We start from the raw sequence: 20,260 nt of genomic DNA on the forward strand, positions 1-20,260 counted from the left end.
GTACTAAGATTTTATCATTAAATTATAGTCATCTTCTTTATTTAAAAAAATACAGTGACCAGGACATGATATTTAACCAAACATAACCCACATGTTGTCTTCTTTATTATAATAAAATCGATCGACTGTATGCATATTATATATATGTTTTAGTTTAGTTTTGAAAGGTATAATTAAACGAAGGAATGAAATAAGAAACAAGATATACCGAACACGATGAGGTTTACGAGTCGAGTTCCGTTAACGTGGTCTCCGTACGTCGTCCTCGTAATTCCGGGATGGTGAGTGATTGGGTAATATGAAGTGATAACGACTTGGCCCCGATGTAAACTCCGACGGCTTTCGGTTCTCCGGCGTTGTCTCGAACTCCGGCAAGGGTGTATGGTTCAGCGAGGTTCGAAAGGTGATGTGGTTAACTCGAGTGCGATGTTGGAGAGTAGGAAGCGTGTGAAGGGTAGGGGCAGACATGGTTGTTCGTGGTGAGTAAACCGTGATGGGGCCTCGGTATTTATAATGTTCGCAACCCTCGTAAGTTTAGGAAACAAAGCAGGATTGATTTGTAAAAGGAAACGCGTTAATCCAATATTAATCACGAAAATTCAGAAAAGGAAGGAAGGAGCAATCTCGTGAATGAGTTTTGGCGGCAACTGTGTTTTAACGAAAGAGAGGACAAAAAAAAAAGAGATGGAAAGTTTCAAATGAGAGGGGACGAAATTGTCGGTTATTTAAAATTTAAAGTATATAGTTAGTCAAATGTGAATTAACACTGTGTTCCCGAGTTTCATTAAATGAGAGAAAAGAAAAGATTTGAAAAGAAATAATTTTTAGTTGTGTTCCAGAGTTTCATTAAAGGAGAGAAATGAAGAGAAAATAAGAGATTTTTTGCCTAAAATTAATCTTTCCAATTTGGAAAGAAACGGAGAGAAAGAAAAGAAAAGGAGAGAATCCTTTCTTTTCTCTTCTTAACTTAACTCGGGAACACAGTGTAAGTGGTGGAGGTTAATGGGGTTTGTTTGAAATGGGTAGACCCGAGTTGGACTCCCTTGTCTACTGTTTTTGTTTCCTTTTTAATTTAAAGGTTTCTACAAATATCAATTAGCCCCCTTCAATTATACTAACTGAACTAACGTGGTTGTTAACTTTAGTTAACTTAAAATCTCCTTTTAAAATATAACAACTAACTAGATTAATTTTATAAAGGCAAAAGAATAAAACTTTTAATTTAATTAATTAAATAAAATAAATAAATGACCATATTTATAAACGGATTAAACTAACGATAAAAATCTTTCAACAATTATTCATTTCGCGAAAAATTTTTGTGGTTTCAAAGTTTAGGATTCGGGTCTTTCAAAACGGGTCAAATTTTGAAATGGGTCGATTTTGACGGATGTTACATCGGGGACTTGGATGTGTGTTAATGCAGCGCGACAAGGTTATCGCTTACGCCTCTCGTCAACTCAAGGTTCATGAACGGAACTACACGACGCACGACTTAGAGCTGGGAGCTGTTGTTTTCGCGCTTAAGATATGGCGACACTACCTGTACGGTACCAGGTGCACGATTTACACCGATCACAGGAGTCTCGAGCATATTCTTAAGCAGAAGGATTTGAACATGCGTCAACGAAGATGGGTTGAATTACTGAATGACTATGAATGCGCCATCAAGTACCATCCAGGCAAAGCCAATGTTGTGGCTGACGCCCTTAGTCGAAAAGACACCTTACCGAAGCGCGTGCGAGCGCTACAGCTTACGATTCAGTCTAGCCTTCCTACACAGATACGAGATGCTCAGGTAGAAGCATTGAAGCCCGAAAACGTTAAGGCTGAAGCCTTACGCGGCTCACGACAGCAAATAGAACAGAAGGCAGACGGTGCCTACTATGTAACGGGGCGTATTTGGGTCCCACTTTATGGCGGTCTACGCGAACTTGTAATGGATGAAGCTCACAAGTCTCGCTACTCGGTACATCCAGGGTCGGATAAAATGTACCACGACATCAGCACTACTTATTGGTGGCCTAGCATGAAGGCTCACATTGCTACGTACGTTGGAAAATGCTTGACCTGTGCGAGAGTCAAGGTTGAATATCAGAAACCAGCTGGCCTACTCCAGCAGCCTAAGATACCGCAATGGAAATGGGAAGAAATTTCCATGGATTTCGTTACAGGCCTACCTAGATCACAGCGTGGGAATGATACCATATGGGTGATCGTGGATCGACTCACCAAGTCTGCACACTTCCTACCTATAAAGGAAACGGATAAGTTCTCCACTCTCGCGGACGTCTATCTTAAAGAAGTTGTTTCGAGGCACGGGGTGCCCACATCCATCATTTCGGATCGCGATGCACGATTCACGTCAGAACTTTGGCAAGCAATGCACAAATCTTTCGGCTCAAGGTTAGACATGAGCACAGCATATCACCCTCAGACGGATGGGCAATCTGAGCGAACGATTCAAACTCTCGAAGACATGCTTCGGGCATGCGTTATCGATTTCGGCAACGGCTGGGAAAAGCATCTCCCTTTGGTGGAGTTCTCGTATAATAATAGTTATCACACCAGCATACAAGCCGCTCCATTCGAGGCATTGTACGGGCGTAAATGCCGGTCACCCCTCTGCTGGGCAGAGGTGGGGGATAGTCAGATCACGGGTCCAGAGATCGTAGTGGACGCCACAGAAAAGATTGCACAGATACGACAACGCATGGCGGCAGCACGCGACCGTCAGAAAGCCTACGCGGACAAGCGTAGAAAGCCTTTGGAATTTCAGGTTGGGGACCGGGTTTTATTGAAAGTCTCACCCTGGAAGGGTGTGGTTCGTTTTGGCAAACGGGGCAAACTGAATCCGCGATACGTCGGACCATTTGAAATCATAGAAAAGATTGGCAAGGTAGCCTACAGATTGAACCTACCAGCTGAACTCGGGGCAGTTCACAATGTCTTTCATATATCGAACCTAAAGAAGTGCCTATCAGATGAAAACCTCATCATTCCTTTTAAGGAACTCACTATCGACGAGCGGTTGCAGTTCGTCGAGGAACCAGTTGAAATCACGGACCGGGATGTGAAGGTCCTCAAAAGCAAGAGAATCCCTCTTGTTCGAGTTCGTTGGAACTCCAAACGTGGCCCAGAGTACACCTGGGAACGCGAAGACAGGATGACAGAAAAGTACCCCCAATTGTTCGCGAACAGTACAACCACTGCTGAGGCTGAAGCTACTACTTCGAAATTTCGGGACGAAATTCCAGATCAACGGGGGGAGGATGTGACACCCCAGGAAAATCAGTGAACAATACAGTTTACCTAGCTTCCTCAGTGGGTGCATACCAAATTTCGGGACGAAATTTCCAATTAGTTGGGGATAATGTGACAACTCGAACTTTAGACTCACTTTAATGTAACGTTACGTGTCTATGCGATACCTTGAACTAATGAATATTATGTGAACTTTGTGAAAAATGTGTTGTGTTTATATTGTATGTATGTATGTATTGAACCGCACAAGGATCGCACAACACACACATCATCCGCACAAGGCCTTTGGGCCGTGTTACTTGTAATTGAGCTATAGGGCGGCCCAAGTGGTGGGTTCGGCCCATCCTTCCCTAAACCGAATGACACTTAGGGATGTTGTAACTATTCTCACTTTTTACCAAACAATCTACACACACAACCCTAGACGACTTTTCTCTCTCGTTTGCTTGGAACCCGACGGCACAAGATCCCTATTCGGATCACTCTTGTTTCTTCTCTAATCCAGTTAGTACTTGATATGTTAGTTGTTATTTTGAATGTTGTTGATGAATCGGCTGTTATATGATGATGTTCTTGTGAGTATTGTTGCCATGCTTGATTTTGATGTTAATTGATAAGTGTTTTGTTAAATCGGCTCACATGTGCACCTTATAGTAAATCGGATGTTACAATTAAGAACAACCGAATAGATGTTAAATCTGTTGTTATGATATGTAATTCGGATGGTGTGATGATACTAATCGGCTGCCATGTATTGGTTCGGGTTGTTAGATTGAGTGTGAATGTTAATGATGTTCTTGTTGATTGTTGAATCAAGATTAGGGTTCATAGGAAATTCATAATAAAAACCCTTGTTTGATCTGATATTGTATAAGGTAGTAGATGGTAATTGATAGAATGATAAGTTTGGAAACAATTGATTGTTGTAACCGATTGCTTGAATTGTGGAATTTGTTCAACCATCGCACAAGACTCCTTGGCCGACCAAGGAGTCCAATCGCACAAACGGACCACACGCACAAGCTGGCCCAAACGCACAAGGGTCACGGGTCGCACAAACTGGTCCGATCACACAAGATGAATCAATCGCACAAGAGATTACCGGTCGCACAAGTATTAGACGCACAACTAGCCTTGCCTGATCGCACAACACCGAGTGGATCGCACAAGCTGGTGTGGATCGCACAAGGCGTTGGGCCACACACATGTTAGATGTTGTTAAGACTGTTGGGCCGGACAGCCCAAAGGTTCAGACGCACAAGCCCGAAACACCTCGCACAACCTAATCTGATCGTACAAGATCATTCGGGTCGCACAAGAGTTTTTACACGATGTCATGTTTGGGCCGAGTATACTTATTGTTTGGACTGTACTCCTGTTTGGGTCGTATGTTAAATTGGGCTGGGTATTATTGTTGGGCTGAATTATTAGGTCGCACAAGCCAGGCCGGATCGCACAAGGTCCTTATGTGCGATCGGTTTGGGCTGAGATTTGTTATTTAATTTGTAAGTTGTTGGGCCCAATTGTTTAATCGCTCAAAGTATGATCCAATTATACAAATTGACTGATGTCGTGCAATAAGTGTTGCCATGACTTATATGTGCTTTTAACATGTTAACTTATGTGATTCATACGTGCAATACTTGAACACAAAACCTGACTTGCGTGGTAACCCTGTTAGGACGTGGTTGACCACTGTTAGTTCAAGAACCCTTTCTCTTTGTGTATCTGCCGAGCAAACCAAGGTGAGTTCACACAGCCAAGGCATGGGATTCCCGGGTTGGGAATTGGGTTGGATATGTTGATATTGAAAGAGTTACTCGTACTTACGCATTCACTAGACTATAGACCATCGTCCTCAGGATAGTCAGGACACGTTACGTAAAGCCTACGTAACCCAGTAATTGCCATATGTCTCCCGGGTCGGGAGGACACGTTACGTAAAGCCTACGTAACCCAATACCTTCTACTGTCTTCCGGGTCGGAAGGACACGCTGCGTAAAGCCTACGTAGCCCCCCACGCGTACCACTGTCCTCGGGGAAGGGCACGTCACGTAAAGCCTACGTGACCCAGTACGTATTCATGTTCTCGGTAAAGAAGAACACATGGTTGGAAGTTAGTCTAGTAAGTACCACTAATGAGAAGCCCTCATTAGTAAGGATAAACGTGGGAAGCCCCCACCGGTAATATAAACACAAGGTTTGGGAAGCCCCCACCTTTAGTACACACTAGTATGGGAAGCCCCCACTAGTTATACCTAAGCACTATGTTATGAACTTACTTTCTGTGAACTCGCTCAACTAGTTTGTTGATTATTTGCTGCATGCCTTGCAGGACTTTAGGTATACTTGGAGCTTGCACCAGAGGAGAAGCGGGTCGTTGTGGACAAGAACACGTGAATGCTTATTAAACACTTTTACATTCACACATTGATACTATGTTTTGGGTTTTACATTTAATGCTTCCGCTACATATACAACGTTTGGTTTTGAACATCAGTCGTATCTACTATTATTATTAAATGCTATGTTTGATATGATTGATGGCTTGATCCTGGTCATGTCACGCCTCCAAGCGGTGGTACTCCGCGTGTGGATTTTGGGGGTGTGACAAGTTTACACGTGGCATTAGATATTAAATAAAGGACTAAAGTTGACAAACCTTGAAAGTATGTAAATTCGAGGGTTATAAATGCCAACAAAGGGTAAACATACTGTATAGTAAACCTAAAACGATGCTCGTACCTTCAAACGAATAAATCATGGATCGTACGGAAGCGAAACGCGGAAGAAAGTGAGAGATTACAAGCTGCAGGGGTTAACTGTGTCAACATGTTTAATTATACCTCTGATTGACCCTTTGACGAACCCGAGGCTTTGTAACAGTAAAATACGCTCACTAGAATGTACTATATAAATTTCGCAAAGTTCCGTTTTAAAACGAGAAAGTTATGATCAAATTCGTACGAGAGGGTTAAAAGCGTCAACAATGAAAGTTAAGGCTTTTCAGATAATAATTAAACTAACCGGGGGCTTAATAGTACGGGTAAAAGGCACGAGGCCCTTAATTGTAATTAACCGAGGGCCAAATCGCAAAGTTACCCCTTCAAACCCGAAAGGTCAGGTTATTAATTACCGAAGATTTCGTTAATCATTACAAAAGATTTAAAAAGATTTAAAAACAACCCTTACGGACCGCAAAGGTCCTGCCTTACAGACTGTAAGGAGGTGAAAGATTTAGCTTGTCTCCACCACAGGCTTACGGACCGCAAGGCCCATGCCATACGGTTCGTAAGCGATGCCCAGCGACAGAAAGTTGGTTGTTGGCTGTTTAAAGCGGTAAAACATTTATGTATGGGTTTCCCAGAGGTATGGGCGACCCCTAATCAATCCCTAGCACTATAGGACACATGTTGATGATCAAGGAGCATGGGTAGACCTTGTTGTGATGACCTTGATGATCTAAATTGCCTATATAAAGGCCTCATTGCACAACTAAGTTCCTCACACCTTCTCTTGCATCTCTGATCATCTCTGGAGCTCAATACTTCATTCTAAGCTTCACATTTCGTGTATAAAGCTTCTGTAAGTTTGTTCAACCCTTTGTGGTTTAGTTTTTGCTTAGTTTTAGCTTAAAAGTCAATCCGTCGTAACTAACGGTTGACTTAACGGTTAATCCCAAATGGTCCAGTGATTTACCGAATCAAAGATGGTTATGTGTTGGTATTTATGTGGGTAATAAACCCCTAAAAGGTTTCCCTCTGATCACCACTCTAACTAGTTCAAATAACGAGTCAAACATGCTTAGAAAAAGTCAACAGAAAGCTATTTTGCGATTTTACATATAATCTGTAATGTAGATGATATGCAACTTGTTTGAACACTCATAAAACATGATAATAAGTGTATTAACACGTCTAAGCTTGTTTGATCCGGCCTTTTGCTATATTGACCCGGTTCGGAGCCGAATGTCGCAAAAGTTTGACTTTTGCTTTAACTTCAGTTCTGACCCGTTTTAGTGCAATGTAGATATGCCTTAGGACTCTCTTAGGACCAGGTCACGTGATGGTATCACCCTCTGTGACCGGTTCGTTGTTTGTCCAAGTCTTTTACGCATTTCCGTTAATTGCTTAAAAGTTGACCGTAACGCCCTTTTCAAAATAAAACGAGTATTTCGGACACGTGAAGGGACCATAGCCTTGATTACTAAATTTTAAGCATGTCCCTAAAGTTTCCCGCCAATCCGAGGTCTAGAATAGGAGTTATGCTAAATAGCGCAATTAAAGGAAACTTTTGTAATAAACGGCGCCCGATTAGCATAACGCCTACCTAAACCAAGATTTCGACACCAAACCTTTTACTCACTGTTGTAAAATAATATTTTGGGATTTTTAAAGATTTTTAATTAATTTTAACCTGCTCATAACCTGCGGTTATGGCTACGGTTCGGTAAATACCGAATATGCCCTTTTCGGCCAAAACTTGAGTTCTACAAGGTCTTTTGACCCGATTCCAGTTGCTACTGATTTTAAATAATAAATAAAGTATTTTGGACTTTATAAACTGAATGGGAAACTCAGATTTCCTGTAGAACTCAGAAAGCCCTTTAAAAGTCCTTAAATTGACCGGAAAACCCCTACGGGGCGTATAATAAACTTAAACTCGTTACGGGCATCACGGAAGGTATCCTACTGATACCACAACCTCTTTAAGGCATATTGACTTAGGAAACAAGTGTAGGACTCTTACGGTTACCCGTTGCGCCTTTCGCGCGCACGGTTCGGCTTATGTAACTAGTTTACATAAATTAGCCGATACGGGTCAAACCATATTATTTTGACCCCAAAATCCAGAGTGTGAACATTAAACCCATATAAAACAAGCCTTCAAACTTGTTGGGTTGGAATCACATTCCATTCCCGGTTTTCGCCTTTCACGCGATTAAACCGTATCTATCCTTTGAAACTGACCGGTCTAGGCTACGGCTAATATAAAGACCCGTTAGGATTCTAATAGGTTATTTTAAAACCTTCGTTCCAGAATAGGAGCCCAGTAAAAGATATATGTGATTTAATCAATTAAGGACTATACTTGCAAAGGTACATAGTTTTAACTTATTTTCCGTTATACGGGCTTGGGTTACGGTATCTAAAATACAGCTTGGTCGGGCAATTGACCCTAACTCATTTGTAGTTGGGTATTATCGATGTGACCCGTTTAAAACTTGTTTTGTTGGCTTAATGCCTTTGGGGGCTTAATGACCATGTCCCGGATATCCTTGGCATCATTTTACGAAATGGCCACGACCTTGACATCCGGGTGTAGGCGTACACCCGGCATTATGTCTATAACTATAAAAGTATAGCCGTTGGTTACCCGCCACGGTGTTATATGCTATGTGGTTTGTCTATTAAACTTTAACCCGGCACGACCCGGGCGACCGAACGCATAGCAAACATGTAATTCTTTACAAGATTTAATTATAAATTATCCCAAGTTATAAAAGAGTTTGTGCCTTGTGCATTCAAATCAATTTTAATAAACATTTTACAAAAGTGTCGGTTGAATGTATTTACCAGTGTAAACTGACGTATTTTCCCAAAAAGATTAACTGCAGGTACTAAACGTAATCGGCTGGCTATAACTCCTTAGCATCTTAAAGAGTCTCGCAAGCTTTTGATGCCTTGTCTGTTGAACAATACTTTTTATTATTTTGATCCCCCTGTGGATACCATTCGACTATTTGTGATACATTCGATATTACAATCAATGGTTGAATTATATTTATCTTTATGCTTCCGCTGTGCATTCATATAATTGTGTGGTTTGACTATATTGTTGCCAACTACGTCACTGTAATCCCCCACCGGGCCCACCGGTGATACACGTGGAAATCGGGGTGTGACAGGTTGGTATTAGAGCCAACATTGAGTGAATTAAACACTATCTTAATGTGTTTAATCTCAGTGACACAATTGCACTTACTTGAGTCTAGACGAGAACCTAGGGCAAATTCGAATTGTTATTCCAAGTTTGTCTTTTTATTATTATTGTTATTTAAAGTTTTAAAAGCAGGAAATATGGCACCTGTAATTTTCCGAGGAAGAGGAAGAAGAGGCAAAGGAGAGATCGTTACTCACCACGATCACGAAGCTGGACCTTCAAACACGCGAGCTCCTTCGACCACAAGGAGTGAAGAACCACAAAGACGGAGAAACCTTTTCGAACCTGCGAGGCATTCCACCTCGCACAGCTCAACGCCATCGTACCGTCACTCGTTCGGGCCAGATTCCGAAAATGATCCCAATAACCCTCAACCCTCCTACATGCCTCCACAGCGTTCGGTATCGCACCGTGCTTTTGACGATCCCACTCCTTACTTCAGGGGTCAGTTTAACCCAGCAGATTACATCCAGGAACCTGCAGGCTTTGTCCCGTTAGGACCACAGGATCACTTCTCAGAAGACCATATGGATGAGGACACTGATCCAATCGAACCTGCTCGTGGTACGCCCACACATCCTATCGAGATCTCAGATGGGTCTTCTTTCCATGGCACACCTTATCAAGGGCCAGATAGCTTTCAAGCGCTGTTCAACCAGCACGAGTGGTACTTCACACCTTCCCATCAGACGTCGCAACACGAGCAACAACAACAACAAGATCCCTCCGAGGATCCACGCTTCGTGGCAGTTACGCCACCACCTCTGCCACCGGTTCAACCAGTAATGCCTGATCCGCCGAGGCGTAGGAGATCGGGTGCTCGTATGTCCACCCGAGGAGGGGAATTTCACTTCAGCACCCCTCGCCACTTGAGTGCTAGTCACTATCCGTCCGTACCTGAAGAAGGACCTTCAAGTCCAGTACAGGAGGCGAACTCCGCACCAATTGCACCATCTTCGCCACCATTTGGGTATGACCACCCAATACCTGCATACACGGGTCCAGCGGCATACAACCCGTTCGAACCGTCGTCGCACGCACATTACAATTACAACTATGAGCGCAACCCATATGTGGTAGCGGCTAGGTATAATGCTCGCTATCCCGACGGAGCTTTTGGAAACATGGGTATACCGGACTACTCAGCTCATGGGTATCCAGCACCTCCTAGACCTCCAGTTCCGCAACCGGCGCCACAACCACGTTTTTCTCCGCCCGAACAAGAAGAAATCCTCCACCGCTTAACTCGTGTGGAACGGGATTTCGAGGAAGAACGAAAGAACAACAGGGGATTCCTTAAGGGTCTAGCGAACCTGTTGAAAGGCAAGAAGAAGAAACGTGACCATTAGTCCTTATATATGTTCTAATGTAATGTCTATTTTAAATAAGTCCATGCGTGGACGTTTATCGTATTTCAGTCCCTACGTGGACTTATCCTTTAGTCCCTGCGTGGACACTTATCTTGTAATGGTCCCTGCGTGGACTTGTCTCTTTATTAACCTCTATGTAGGTATGTACTTGTTTAAAAGTCCCGTTTAGGGCAACGTGTAATCGTATTTGAAGTTATGGAATATTATGTTAAAATTTCATTTTTGTTTAAATCAAAATCATTCCTTTTAAATTAAATCTGCCTAAATAAAGAATCTTAAGAGTGAAACCTAGCCAGGTGTCTTTTAGACCCGGCCAAGATGGTAAGACCTGATTAAAAAGATTCAGAATTCCAGTTAACCTCTGTAATCATGTTAACGTTCATGACAGATGTGATTCGTTAAAACCGCACACGTCATTCTTATACAAGAATCCTTTAAAGGATTCCAAAGCCCAAATTAATGATTTGTAAATCATGGGTTAAATCATCAATAAAGGTGATCACTTGTTAAACATCCATTAGCGATGTAGTGCCTACGGGCCAACCTTATTAAACATCCATTAGAGATGTAGTGCCTATGTGCCATAATTATTGTCATATAAGACAAAAGACAGTGGTGGTCTATGACTCCCTGTCAGAAAGGGTAAAAGAACTATGGTTCAAACCTTCATACCTCGATTCTCTGTAATCTCGGCTAATATTATAATAACGTCCTCGTGACTAGGCTTTATGCCACTAGCAATATAAATTGTAATTAGGATGAGTATGTTCAAATCCTAAATAAAAAGTGAGTAACAAATTAACCAGATATGGTCTCTGTTACCATGGTTAATGAATTGCCATAAAAGACAATTCAATAATAAACTCCTGAACAAAAATTTTCATTATCTTCTGTAACAGATTCAAGATTACCATGGCGAACCCTAATGGAGAAAATAGTCATACAAGTGAAGACGATTATGATAACGCCCAAGTACATTTAACGAGCGCTCAATTAAAGGCTCTTGTCGACAACGCTGTTCAGGCAGCTCTAGATCGACAATATACCGAATCTCGGAGCAGAACCGTATCCAAACCACTCTCCAAGCCAAAAACACACTCAAAATCCCACAGCAAACCACTGTCCAAGCCCAAGAAGGACGACGATAATCACTCGTCCAATGAAAACAATGTTCGTCGTGAAAGGGAGTATACTGATGCTTCCCATGCCAGGGGCTGCACCTACAAGTACTTTGTGTCTTGTAAACCCCGAGACTTCACAGGGGAGAAGGGTGCCGTCGATTGTATGACGTGGCTGGATGAGATGGACACCGTGGTGGACATCAGTGGCTGTGCGGAAAGGGATGTGGTAAAGTTTGTGTCGCAATCGTTTAAGGGCGAGGCCCTGGCTTGGTGGAGGGCGTTGGTTCAAGCCTCGGGAAAGACTGTGCTATACAGCATGACATGGGAGGAATTCATTTCTCTCATCAAAGAAAATTACTGCCCTCAACATGAGGTAGAAAAGATAGAGTCTGATTTTGTATCATTAGTGATGACAAACCTGGACTGCCAAGCCTACTTAACGAGCTTCAACACGATGTCTCGGTTGGTTCCATATCTGGTAACCCCGGAGCCAAGGAGAATCGCTCGTTTTATCGGGGGGTTAGAACCCGCAATAAAGGTAAGTGTGAAGGCCTCTCGGCCAACGACCTTCAGGTCTGTAACTGACCTCTCTTTGTCCCTCACAATGGGCGCGGTCCGACTGAGATCGCTGAGGAATAAAGAGGCCGAGAAGAGGAAGCGTGAGGATGATACCTCACGAAGGTCGGGCAAGAAACACTGTGGGAACGGTGATAACAAAAGAGGGTCAGAGTCGAAGAAAGATGGGCAACAATCCGGAGAGAAGCCCAAGTGCAAAAACTGCCAGAAGTTTCACTTTGGGAAATGTAGGCTTGGGTCAAACTCACAGTCCCAGTCGAGGTCGTATACTTGTGGACTGTGCAAGTCCAAGGACCACAAGACTGTGGACTGCAAGAAGATAAAAGATGCGACCTGCTATAACTGCAATGAGAAGGGGCACATTAAAAGCAACTGCCCCAAATACGCCAAGAAGCCGGAAGAAGCCAAAAAGAAAATGCCAGAGTCTTCAAGATGGATGTGAAGGAAGCTTTGCAAGACGATAACGTAATCACAGGTACTTTTCTCGTAAATAATATCTTTGCAAGAGTACTTTTTTATTCAGGCGCTGATAAGTCCTTCGTAGACCAAAAATTTTGCAAATTGCTGAATATGCCTGTCAAAACCTTAAACGTGTAATACGAGGTAGAGCTAGCAGACGACACAGTAGAAACCGTCTCCACTATACTAGATGGATGTGTGATATCCATTAAGAACCACTCTTTTCCTCTATCTCTACTTCCCTTTAAACTGGCTGGTTTTGACATAGTTCTGGGTATGGACTGGTTATCCCACAACCAAGCCCAGATCGTCTGCAACAGAAAACATATAGTGCTAAAAACTCCGACTGGTGAATCGCTTACCATCCGAGGAGATACGCAGTACGGATTGGCCGAGAACGTAACTATGCTCAAGGCTTCAAGATGTTTAAAAAGAGGTTGTGTCATCTACATGGCACAGGTAATTATTGAAGAGCCCAAACCAAAGATAGAAGACATTCCTATCATTTCGGAGTATCCGGAAGTTTTCCCCGAAGATCTACCTGGGTTGCCACCAGATAGGCAAGTGGAATTCAGAATCGATATCATCCCTGGAGCAGCTCCTGTTGCTAGAGCACCCTACAGGCTAGCACCAACTGAAATGAAGGAATTGAGGACCCAGCTGGATGAACTGTTAGCGAAAGGTTTCATCAAGCCTAGTTCATCTCCCTGGGGAGCACCTGTCCTGTTTGTGAAGAAGAAGGACGGATCGATGCGTCTGTGCATCGACTATCGTGAACTTAATAAGGTCACGATAAAGAATAGTTATCCCTTGCCGAGGATCGATGATTTGTTCGATCAGTTGCAAGGGGCTAGTTATTTCTCGAAGATCGACTTGAGGTCGGGCTACCATCAGCTGAAAGTCAGAGATGAAGACGTACATAAAACAGCATTTAGGACTCGCTACGGTCACTACGAGTTCCTAGTGATGCCTTTTGGGCTCACAAATGCACCGGCTGCATTAATGGATCTCATGAATCGCGTCCGCAAGCCGTACTTGGACAAATTCGTCATCGTTTTCATCGACGACATTCTAATATACTCGAAGAACAAAGCTGACCATGAGAAACACCTCCGTTGTATTCTCAAATTGCTGCATCGCGAGAAACTCTATGCCAAATTCTCTAAGTGCGAATTCTGGCTACGAGAAGTCCAATTTCTTGGACATGTCGTCAGCGAGCGTGGTATCCAGGTAGATCCCGCTAAGGTAGAGGCGGTCATGAATTGGCAAGAGCCAAAGACGCCTACCGAAATTCGTAGTTTCCTGGGGTTAGCAGGATACTACAGGAGATTCATTGAAAATTTTTCAAGGATTGCTGCGCCCTTAACCTCCTTGACCAAGAAGAAGGAAAAGTTTGTTTGGGGCCCTAAGCAGCAAGAGTCCTTTGATATTTTAAAGCAAAAGCTAAGCAACGCTCCGGTGCTGACACTACCGGAAGGTACCGAGGAGTTCGTAGTTTACTGCGATGCGTCACACTCTGGCATGGGGTGTGTGCTCATGCAGAAAGGCAAGGTGATTGCCTATGCTTCGAGACAGTTAAAGGTGCACGAAAAGAATTACACCACCCATGACTTGGAGTTGGGTGCCGTTGTGTTTGCACTAAAACTGTGGAGGCATTATCTGTACGGAATCAAGTTTGTGATCTATTCAGATCACAAGAGCCTTCAACATCTGTTTAATCAGAAGGAGCTAAACATGAGGCAACGCCGTTGGATGGAGACTTTAAATGATTATGATTGTGAGATCAGATACCATCCCGGCAAGGCGAATGTAGTCGCCGATGCCCTGAGCCGGAAAGAAAGGGTGAGACCCATCCGAATCAATGCTAAGAGCATTGAAGTAAAGAATAATCTGATTGAAAGGGTGTTAGCTGCACAGAGGGAAGCTGTGTTGGAAGCTAACTATCCTAAGGAGAAGCTGGGAGTAACTGAGGAGCAGTTAACTCTTAGCAAGGATGGATTTTTGCGATTGAATGGGCGAATATGGGTTCCAATTTATGGAGGACTACGAGATGTTATCCTCCAGGAAGCCCATAGTTCCAAATATTCTGTCCATCCTGGAGCAGATAAAATGTATCAGGATCTAAAGGCAAATTATTGGTGGATAGGCTTGAAAAAGTCTGTAGCCGCTCATGTAGCTAAATGCTTAACTTGTGCGCAAGTCAAGGCTGAGCATCAAAAGCCATCTGGCTTGCTACAACAGCCTGAACTTCCTGAATGGAAGTGGGAATGTGTAACTATGGATTTTATCACCAAGTTACCCAAGACGAGCAAAGGAAACGACACAATATGGGTTATAGTCGATAGACTGACTAAGTCAGCTCATTTCTTACCCATCAAGGAGACTTATAGCTTCGACACGTTAGCCCAGTTATACGTAGATAAGATTGTAGCCCTGCATGGCATACCTGTGTCTATTATCTCTGATCGAGATACTAGATACACGTCTCATTTCTGGAAAAGCTTCCAGCAATCTTTGGGCACACGTTTGAATTTTAGTACGGCTTACCATCCTTAGACAGACGGTCAGAGTGAGCGTACTATTCAAACGTTGGAAGACATGCTGCGGGCATGTGCTATCGATTTGGGTGGTAGTTGGGATAAGAACTTACCCCTAATCGAATTCTCCTACAACAATAGCTACCACACCAGCATTAAGGCTGCGCTTTTCGAGGCATTATACGGTAGAAAGTGTAGATCGCCTGTTTGTTGGGCGGAAGTTGGAAAGGTCCAATTATCAGGACCAGAGATAGTCTTCAAAACAACGGACAAGATTGTCCAGATTCGAGAGTGTCTCAAAGCTGTCTGTGATAGGCAGAAAAGTTACGCCGATCCAAAGCGTAAGGATTTTCACTTCGAAGTGGGTGAAAAGGTATTACTTAAAGTATCACCCTGGAAGGGGGTGATGCGTTTTGGTAAGAAGGGTAAACTGAGCCCGAGATACATAGGACCTTTCGAGGTTATCGAACGTGTCGGGTCAGTTGCCTATAAGTTGAACTTACCAGAAGAGCTCAATGGAATTCACAATGTGTTCCACATCTGCAATCTAAAGAAGTGCTTCGCTGATGAATCATTGGTGATCCCACACACAGATGTGCATATAGATGAGAGCTTGAAGTTTGTAGAGAAGCCTTTGTCGATTGAAGACCGACAGGTGAAAAAGCTTCGAAGAAAGCATGTACCTATAGTAAAGGTCAAGTGGGATGCCCGGAGAGGTCCCGAATTCACGTGGGAAGTTGAATCCACGATGAAAGAGAAATATCCTTATTTGTTTGAGTAAATCTCGGGTCGAGATTTATTTTAAGGGGGGTGAGGATGTAACACCTCGAAATTTTGTGTCCAATAATGTGTTAACACGTGTCACAAGTTTACACGTGGCATTAGATATTAAATAAAGGACTAAAATTGACAAACCTTGAAAGTATGTAAATTCGAGGGTTATAAATGCCAACAAAGGGTAAATATACTGTATAGTAAACCTAAAACGATGCTCGTACCTTCAAACGAATAAATCATGGATCGTACGGAAGCGAAACGCGGAAGAAAGTGAGAGATTACAAGTTGCAGGGGTTAACTGTGTCAACAAGTTTAATTATACCTCTGAGTGACCCTTTGACGAACCCGAGGCTTTGTAACAGTAAAATACGCTCACTAGAATGTACTATATAAATTTCGCAAAGTTCCGTTTTAAAACGAGAAAGTTATGATCAAATTCGTACGAGAGGGGTTAAAAGCGTCAACAATGAAAGTTAAGGCTTTTCAGATAATAATTAAACTAACCGGGGGCTTAATAGTACGGGTAAAAGGCACGAGGCCCTTAATTGTAATTAACCGAGGGCCAAATCGCAAAGTTACCCCTTCAAACCCGAAAGGTCAGGTTATTAATTACCGAAGATTTCGTTAATCATTACAAAAGATTTAAAAAGACTTAAAAACAACACTTACGGACCGCAAAGGTCCTGCCTTACGGACCGTAAGGAGGTGAAAGATTTAGCTTGTCTCCGCCACAGACTTACAGACCGCAAGGCCCAAGCCATACGGTCCGTAAGCGATGCCCAGCGACAGAAAGTTGGCTGTTGGCTGTTTAAAGCGGTAAAACATTTATGTATGGGTTTCCCAGAGGTATGGGCGACCCCTAATCAATCCCTAGCACTATAGGACACATGTTGATGATCAAGGAGCATGGGTAGACCTTGTTGTGATGATCTTGATGATCTAAGTTGCCTATATAAAGGCCTCATTGCACAACCAAGTTCCTCACACCTTCTCTTGCATCTCTGATCATCTCTGGAGCTCAATACTTCATTCTAAGCTTCACATTTCGTGTATAAAGCTTCTGTAAGTTTGTTCAACCCTTTGTGGTTTAGTTTTTGCTTAGTTTTAGCTTAAAAGTCAATCTGTCGTAACTAACGGTTGACTTAACGGTTAATCACGAATGGTCCAGTGATTTACCGAATCAAAGATGGTTATGTGTTGGTATTTATGTGGGTAATAAACCCCTAAAAGGGTTCCCTCTGATCACCACTCTAACTAGTTCAAATAACGAGTCAAACATGCTTAGAAAAAGTCAACAGAAAGCTATTTTGCGATTTTACATATAATCTGTAATGTAGATGATATGCAACTTGTTTGAACACTCATAAAACATGATAATAAGTGTATTAACACGTCTAAGCTTGTTTGATCCGGCCTTTTGCTATATTGACCCGGTTCGGAGCCGAATGTCGCAAAAGTTTGACTTTTGCTTTGACTTCAGTTCTGACCCGTTTTAGTGCAATGTAGATATGCCTTAGGACTCTCTTAGGACCAGGTCACGTGATGGTATCACCCTCTGTGACCGGTTCGTTGTTTGTCCGAGTCTTTTACGCATTTTCGTTAATTGCTTAAAAGTTGACCGTAACGCCCTTTTCAAAATAAAACGAGTATTTCGGACACGTGAAGGGACCATAACCTTGCTTACTAAATTCTAAGCATGTCCCTAAAGTTTCACGCCAATCCGAGGTCTAGAATAGGAGTTATGCTAAATAGCGCAATTAAAGGAAACTTTTGTAATAAACGGCGCGATTAGCATAACGCCTACCTAAACCAAGATTTCGACACCAAACCTTTTACTCACTGTTGTAAAATAATATTTTGGGATTTTTAATTAATTTTAACCTGCTCATAGCCTGCGGTTATGGCTACGGTTCGGTAAATACCGAATATGCCCTTTTCGGCCAAAACTTGAGTTCTACAAGGTCTTTTGACCCGATTCCAGTTGCTACTGATTTTAAATAATAAATAAAGTATTTTGGACTTTATAAACTGAACGGGAAACTCAGATTTCCTGTAGAACTCAGAAAGCCCTTTAAAAGTCCTTAAATTGACCGGAAAACCCCTACGGGGCGTATAATAAACTTAAACTCGTTACGGGGATCATGGAAGGTATACTACTGATACCACAACCTCTTTAAGGCATATTGACTTAGGAAACAAGTGTAGGACTCTTACGGTTACCCGTTGCGCCTTTCGCGCGCACGGTTCGGCTTATGTAACTAGTTTACATAAATTAGCCGATACGGGTCAAACCATATTATTTTGACCCCAAAATCCAGAGTGTGAACATTAAACCCATATAAAACAAGCCTTCAAACTTGTTGGGTCGGAATCACATTCCATTCCCGGTTTTTGCCTTTCACGCGATTAAACCGTATCTATCCTTTGAAACTGACCGGTCTAGGCTACGGCTAATATAAAGACCCGTTAGGATTCTAATAGGTTATTTTAAAACCTTCGTTCTAGAATAGGAGCCCAGTAAAAGATATCTGTGATTTAATCAATTAAGGACTATACTTGCAAAGGTAAATACTTTTAACTTATTTTCCGTTATACGGGCTTGGGTTATGGTATCTAAAATACCGCTTGGTCGGGCAATTGACCCCAACTCATTTGTAGTTGGGTATTATCGATGTGACCCGTTTAAAACTTGTTTTGTTGGCTTAACGCCTTTAGGGGCTTAATGACCATGTCCCGGATATCCTTGGCATCATTTTACGAAATGGCCACGACCTTGACATCCGGGTGTAGGCGTACACCCGGCATTATGTCTATAACTATAAAAGTATAGCCGTTGGTTACCCGCCACGGTGTTGTATGCTATGTGGTGTGTCTATTAAACTTTAACCCGGCACGACCCGGGCGACCGAACGCATATCAAACATGTAATTCTTTACAAGATTTAATTATAAATTATCCCAAGTTATAAAAGAGTTTGTGCCTTGTGCATTCAAATCAATTTTAATAAACATTTTACAAAAGTGTCGGTTGAATGTATTTACCAGTGTAAACTGACGTATTTTCCCAAAAAGATTAACTGCAGGTACTAAACGTAATCGGCTGGCTATAACTCCTTAGCATCTTAAAGAGTCTCGCAAGCTTTTGATGCCTTGTCTGTTGAACAATACTTTTTACTATTTTGATCCCCCTGTGGATACCATTCGACTATTTGTGATACATTCGATATTACAATCAATGGTTGAATTATATTTATCTTTATGCTTCCGCTGTGCATTCATATAATTGTGTGGTTTGACTATATTGTTGCCAACTACGTCACGGTAATCCCTCACCGGGCCCACCGGTGATACACGTGGAAATCGGGGTGTGACATCTTCATACGCTCTTCCTCCTGTACGCACATAGCGACCAGCTCACTCATCGTCCATTTGTCCTTCTAAGTGCTGTAATTGATCTTGAATGCTTCATAGGACGAAGGAAGCGAAGTGATGATGAAGTGAACAATAAAACCATCACTGATTTCCATCTCTAGCCCTTTCAGCTTATTGGCCATGTCATGCATCATCATGATGTGCTCGCGAATGCCGCTCCTCCCATCATACTTAGTCGTCACCAGCTTGTGGATAAGTGTGCTAGCGTGTGCTTTTGATGTTCCTTTGAATTAAGCCTCCACAGAAGCCAGGTAGGTTTTAGCATCTTCAGAATCAGGAATAGCGCCTCTAATAGCATTGTGAATGGATTGCTTCATGAACATGAGAGACATGCGGTTGCACCTAGTCCATTTTTCATGAACTATCTGCTCAGCAGCAGTACTTTGAGTGGTAAGGTCCGCTGGCTTATTCTCTCTAAGAGCATAATCGAAGTCTAGCAATCCTAGTGTAAGCATGAGGGCATCCTTCCATTCAGCAAAGTTATCACCAGTCAAAGGTGGAATCCCGCAATTGGGTGCTGATAGTGGAAATAAGATGAGCAAGTTATGATACTAAGAAAGAAGTCCTAATGTGATCTAAGGGCATGTTATACTAAGGCAGGCATAAATAATGACCATTTTAATTATGAAGCTGTGATATTGTCTATTACTAACATCAAAATAATAGACTTAGTTAAAAAATTCTACTTAAACGAAGACAAATCAGCTTTGGCCAGAAGTGTAATCATTTAAGTATGTGTGCAAAGTAATCGTGACAAATCAGCTTTGGCCAGAAATGAGACA

Source organism: Helianthus annuus, chromosome 3, assembly GCF_002127325.2.
Source record: "Helianthus annuus cultivar XRQ/B chromosome 3, HanXRQr2.0-SUNRISE, whole genome shotgun sequence".
Lineage (NCBI taxonomy): Eukaryota > Viridiplantae > Streptophyta > Magnoliopsida > Asterales > Asteraceae > Helianthus > Helianthus annuus.